Consider the following 7396-nt stretch of genomic DNA (forward strand, 5'->3'; position numbering starts at 1 on the left):
CATACATAATTGTTATTATTATTATGTGCATAGGTATAGAGTTGAATGTTGAGCAATGTGTCTATGATATGCTAACATGTTTATAAAATGGAAAATAGATTTAAGGCAGATATTTGTAATATTGTAGGGTTAATTTCACTCTCGGATAAATTTTTAGTGCAAATCACGCTTTACAAAATACAGTGGAGCCTCGAACCTCTACAACTCGAAAATCTTCTTACCTCGAAATCATATGAGTTCCCTTGAACATTAGCATAACTTGTTTTTTTCTCTTCAACTCGAAATCTCTATAACTCAAACTGTCTTAGCGTTCGACTTTGAGTTATAGTGGTCCCACTGTAGAGGTCGAAAACGAGTATTTATTTAACAGTTCTTTTTGCTACAAATTAATCCTGCTTTATCCTTGAGAGAACATAGCGCAGCTACCATCACTAGATGTGCTCAGCATTACTGACATCCGCGATCCCAATCTAAATTCTATTAATTTTCCGATTGAGTTTCATTTTCACTCACATTGTCTTTATCTTTTCTCTTTTTTACATAATACAATGTTCCATGATTTAATTTATGTATAATGATTAATTTAACAGTAAGTCCACCCTATTCTTATTGTCACACTAATTTGTTATTCTTCTATAATAGTATTAAATCGATGATTACAACGATAACTTAACAATAATCAAATTATAACTGTAATCTTTTCTTTGTTGTTCTGATTTAAGTTACTCTGTTAAAACGAAGAGCTTTAATTTTGTATCGAGGCAGATTTCCTGAAACTATTTTCGGTTTCTTTAAAATTTCATTTTACTTGAAAACCAAAGTAAACAATTTAACTTTTAATTTAATTGTAATACTTATTTCGAATTCATGAACATCAAACAGTGCACTCTCGTATTTAATCGTTGCTTAAATTTGATTTATTCGATTTTACATTTAAATAATATTTCATTTGGATAGTCAGTGTTTCGTAGCATAATTCTTTAACAAATTGTTCTTAATATTTCTGTTCTGGCATGGCATTAAACATATTATATGTATAATATGATGAGATGAGGATAAAAATATTCTCATGAATTTAATATCGAGAATCGATACTCGTTTTTGGATATTGTAAACAAAAATTAGTTAAAAAGAGACAAGTATAATATTTTTATAAGAGAAATTTTTTACACAATGTACATACATAATTTTTTGTTTCTTTTTCGTCTATTATTATTTTTCTTTATGGAAAATTTATTTTATTTTTCATGAATCATGAATGGATAATGTTGAATTATATATTTACATATATTTTGTTGTAAGTATGAATTTGTAAATTTAGCATATAAATAATATAAGTATACTTTATATTTTAGAATGAGATTGTTCATATATATATACTTAAATATACATGTGTGCCAGCGCACAAGTATCTAATATTTTAGATAAAATATACTTGTACATACTTATGTACATTCAATATAAACTTACAAATAAATACTTATATATGTTTGCAAAGATATCAAGTTTTATTGAAGTGAACACGTTGTTTTGAACGTTGTTTTTTTATTTTATTTTATTATATACACACAATAAAAATTTGACAGATGAAGAAGTCAAAATTCATGTTTACACAGAGAAAAAAAAAATATACGATATCTCTTAGTGAGAAAAAAAAATTCATGAATTGTAAATATTGAAAGAAAAAATTAAATATTATGTCACAAATATGGAATTTTAAAAGTACATAAAATTAAATCAGAAGACGTCACAATGAATAAGTATGCCAGTTTTTTTTTTCATTTTCGGAAGAAAATGATACAATCCATTCAGATCTGCATCTGAGTGAGATATAATTATAATTAATCATTCGGATAAGAGTAAAACCCATTGAGATATGAAATTTATTATGATCAGCCTTCGGCTTTATAAAATTATTTTAAAATACTCCGTGCAAACTGGGTGATCTTGAATAGCTTGTTTTGAATTAATTTTCAAAGCAATGTCAAGTTCTTATTGTACAAAATAACTTTGAATGTGAAGAATTTTAGTTATTTAGATATGGTATACATGCATATGGTATACATACCTGTAACATTTTTGCTTTATAAATGTTTTCATTAAACTGTGCTCAAAAATATTTAAAATATATGCTCCCTGAAATCAAATATAATAACATAATAAATTTTATAATTTTAACTGTGTAAGTTGCAATTACATTTTTACTTGACTTACTTAAAATTTCAGCCTTGAAATATGCAAATATGTAGATACACACAATATCAATAAACTTCTTAGATTTTATTGATTCCAGGCAGAGGATTTTTATCCTGCTTATAAAATATAGGTTTGCGTTCATATTTGTTTAATATGATATTGTTATTCATCTTTAATTATATCTAAATTAGAGCGACGCTCTTCATTTAATTAAAAGCTTAATTGATCTCTTTTCAAATTCAGCAAATAGTTTCTTGTAATGCCGTATGAGTAGCAATAAATTCTTCAATAATAATGCCATGTATAATTAATAGAAAATATTATCATGTGAATTCAATATTCTAGTCTACATTACATATTCGAGAATGTATAAATACATACATATATAGTCATACGATGTAAATGATATAAATGAACCCTTTTTTTTAATGGTAAAACAATGAAAATATTATGCGACTATGTGTTTTATTGTTCATTGTTGTTTTTATTATCATAAAATACTTTAGTAATACATTACATACACACCATATGTAAACATACTTGGTATGAATCATTTTTTAAAAATATTTTTTGCAATTAACCTTGTGTATCTACTTGTATTCAATATACTCTATAATATTGATACATTGCCGTCTCAGCTACTTTGATTTTAGAAAGTAGTATGTGTTAAAGTATATGATGAGGTTGTGGTTACCATTATGTAGTTACATATGTGAAGGACCATTGATTTTAAGTATAAAAATTTTTTAACTACGAAAATTTCTTAAATTTTACTACACAACGGAATCAAGAAATCAAAAGGAGTGCATTGTGCACAATAATGTCAACACAATTAATGTCAGTTTAAAGAGAAATTTTTAACTCCGAAATCAATGAGAGAGAGAGCGTCACAATTCTGTTTTAGTGAGAAAAATTCTGTATTATTCACTTTTCCACTATATTAGAGTTACTCGTATTCTCTACTATTTTATTATTCACTATATTTCTCCACTATATTAGAGTTATTAAGGCTCTTCGCCTTAATAACTCTTTCCATAATAACACTTTCTATTTACAGTACCATTGAAAATAATCTTAAATTTAAATACAAATTAAAATTACTTATGTCAGAACCTTTTAAATACCTTGAACTTACATGAAAACCTTTTATGAAAATGTATCAGTAATTTCCATTATTTATAGATTTTTCTGCCATATATGTATTATACTTTGGTAATTTTACTTCAGAATCACTATTAATTTCTATAGTATGTCCCTGCATAAATAATATTTTAAATATTTGCTAGTTAAAAATGATTTACAATTGAAATGAATATAAAATTATGTATGTTTGTAAGTATAGACATTTTACCCATGACAATAAAATAAGTTTTCCTTCATATACGGACCGTCATATAAATGTCATCATCAATCACAAGATAGTTTAAAAGAATATAGGAATAACCTAAATATGTATGATGCATGTGTGTATGTGGGTATATGCTTTTAGTTTTTGCAAAGTTTTTTTATTATTATTTTTAATAATACTTCAAAAATATTTTACTTTTATATTTTTTTTACAAATGCATTTATGTATTGTAAGTTGCTTAATATGATCCTTATTATATGTGAATATACACTTTAAAAAAAATAATAGAATAAGAATCGTTAAACAGTCAATATTAAGAATCTTATATTAATCAAGTTCAAATTTCAAAAATTTTTTCAATTGAAGGACTTAATAGAAATTTCATATTGTGTGTTATAAACTATTAAATAAATTTAAATTTCAAAATTATTGGCATTGATATTAAAGATACTTCAAAAGTTAGAATCTTCTAAATATCTTGTTTTTGTAATCGCCGCCTTTCCTGAAAAATTATTTTCTTCTCTTCATGAATAAGGCTAAAATACAAAAATGTTCAGGTGTATAATACCACAATATATGAAAAATTCATTGCATCTACTGATTGAACTGATTGAACTCATGTCTAAATTTTCATGTAAATCATTTCAGCTGAAATTGAAATAACCAAACAGATAGCTGAGCAGAAGCTATTTTGAAAAAAGTTTCCGCTACCCTAACATAGGTTTTCGCTCTTGTTCAATATGTTATAAAATTTAGTGTGTACAATTTTGGTTGAATGTATTATAAACAAGAAAAGTGTTTAGGATTGCCAAATAGAAATATTTTAAATATGATGTTTTACATTGAAAAAGATTGATTTAAGATATAGATAGGAAAATCTTTTACTATTATTATTATATTTATAACAGTTACAGAATCGGAAATATTCTTTCTTTAAAATTATAGTTAAAGGAAATCATAAAAATATAAAATAGAGAAAAATTAAATCAAAAATAAAATTTTTTTAAATATTTCTTAATTAAATTTTTTAAGTTAATGGTTATGCAAACGTATGTGTGTATATTCTCAATGAATATTTCTGAAACCTGGATACTCATATTTATTAGTTATTACGTATAAAATAATTCTTTTTCATGGTTTCTATTCGCGCAACGCAGACTACAGGATTAAGCATTTAATACAAACTTATTTCGAATATACTAAAACTTGACACAAACATGGAAGACCAAGTGGAAAACTTTCAAAAGTGTAATGGTTGAGAACAACTGAACTAAACCATTCAATTAAACATACACATCAATTCGAAATTACATACTACATTTCCAAAAATCTATAAAATCTAATTAATAAATAACAAATCGTACAAGCTCAATAAAATTCTTTTATAAAATTTCAAGATTTCAATAAAAAATTTTATAGACGAATCAAATTTCATTTGAGTACATTAACACGTCCTCACCCTGCATAACTATTAATTTAACACAAATGTTTTAAAATCGTAACTATATTATAGTCAATAAAATTTAAAAAATTTTGAATTATTCAATCTTGTTTCATTTAAAGTATTCTATATGCCATCAGGAAGAGATCTTTAAAAAATAAATTCCAATTTTAAAATTTTTTATAAAATGTACTTGCAATTTTTTGTTAAGTGATAGCATCGCACATATTCCACCTAGTATATTTATATAAATATATCTACCATTAAGGGCAATACTTTCATTTGTAATAAACAGACCACCATCAATGTTCTCACATGTATAGGAAATAAAACTAATGATCCAAACGAGACAACACAGGTAAAATTTTATTTTTATTTTAAATTTATATAAAATCTGTCAATGTCGTAGGACTAGAATAGTCTAATCTTACTATAATTTTCATTCTCACCTCTTTTTTTTGTAACTTAAAATTTTATTGGAATTTCAGAATTTAAATGAATTTTCTCGATATAAATTCAAGAATGAAAGTGATAGTGAATTTTGATGATAAAAAAGAAATAATCGATGGATGGTGAATTTCATTAATATTTGGAAGAGTTGAATCTGTGTCTTCTTCTATTACTTACGGCAAACTATTCAATCTTGGGAACCAAAATGACTTTATCAACGTGGTTGGTTAACTTGATAGCAAATATTTTTGAAATCGAATAAGCACAACCATAAAGTTGCTGGACGATAACCGGCCGGGAATATTACATCATATGGTTATACTTGTTAGTATTTAATATAGAATTAATATGGTACAGAAAAATAATATCATTTAAATCGAAAATCTACTAAAGGTAGGACAACTAAATATAATAGTTTTATAATAGTAATATGACCACCCATGGTAAAATAAATGTTGTATAGAATAAATTAGAAAATTCCATACCAAAATAAGAAGTGAAATAGAGGAAGTAGAAGTAACCATACTTTACATTGTTATTTCTATATGTAATCGTGCATTACAACTATTTTTATGGAATACTTAAACCACCATATGGAACACTATCTATTTTATAATCAACAATCAATTGAAAGTGATTTTGATTATTATAGCTGTGAAATTTTATTATCACCTTAATTAGTAAAAAACATTTTGGTGACTAGTGATAGGTGACTAGAACTTGAAAATAAACTTTAACTGGACATTTTTGAAATCATATATGTATAATTTTTTTTAAAATAATTTGGTCTACTCTGTCCGTATTTACACACATGTTTTACAAAATCTGCACGTTTGAAGTCAACACTACCGTGTTATACTCGTATCGTACTGTGTATTATTTTCGCCTCAGCAAAATGTATTTTCAGTTTGGTCAGTCAGTAGTGTATTGACTTCGGTAGTATATTAATTTTAGTAGTATATTCACCTCAGTAGTATTTTCACCTCACTAGTATATTCATTTTAGTAGTATATTCACCTCAGTAGTATATTCACCTTACTAGTACTTTCTGCTCATTATATGGGATTATATGAATTGTTTTTTTTAATGCTTTTCTCTACAAGCTCGCACATAACTGTGTTACATTCTAATTTTTAGCACTTTTCCAAAAAATTTTTGAAAAAAAAAGTGCTTATTAGTTTCGCTCTGTCTGTCCGTCAGTCCGTCCGTCTGTCCGTGTGTCTGTTTACAAAACTTCTACACCCTTGAAGATAGAAAGCTGAAATTTTGTGTGTACATAGATCTTTACTAGAAACTTATTTCTGTAGAACAAAATTTTTAGCTATCTCTCCCCTCTAAAAGTTATACCCCCCCAAAACCCTAAAAATGGCCTTTTTTAACTATTTGTTGCAATGAAACCATAAGCATTTTTGAAGTTTTGCAAACGCAGAAAGGTAGTGACTTGCTTTCCCTAGCGCGGTATACTACATTTAAACTTTAGAAAAACAAAATGGCCGTTCAAATTTACCGTTATCTAAAGTCGTTTTTTTCCAAATTTTTGATGTCGTTTTTCTTCTAGACCCCAGCCTGTAGAAGCTTGAAATTTTAGGAACTTTTAGACATTAACAAATAGTTCATTTCGTTAGAAGAAAATTTTTTTCCATCTCCACCCCCTCTCGAGTTATCACCTCTTGAAATTCGTAAAATTTAAATTTTTGACACCTTATATTTCCGAAATCGCAAGCTTTTCCAAATTTCTATAAACGCAAAAAGCTAACGGTAAATTCCATAACATTCAAAAATATAATTATTTTTCTTAACTCGCACAATTAACCCTTAAAATCGAGCATTATGTTAACCCCTCTTTATATTAATTTTTGCTTTATTTCAGACTGCATAAATCGTTCATCCTAAATATATGCAATCCTAGAAATAGCTTTATATGAACAAAAAAAAATTTAATAGTGTGATAAATATATATA

The sequence above is a fragment of the Condylostylus longicornis genome, unplaced genomic scaffold, assembly GCF_029603195.1.
Source record: "Condylostylus longicornis isolate FDR11 unplaced genomic scaffold, ASM2960319v2 ptg000009l, whole genome shotgun sequence".
NCBI lineage: Eukaryota > Metazoa > Arthropoda > Insecta > Diptera > Dolichopodidae > Condylostylus > Condylostylus longicornis.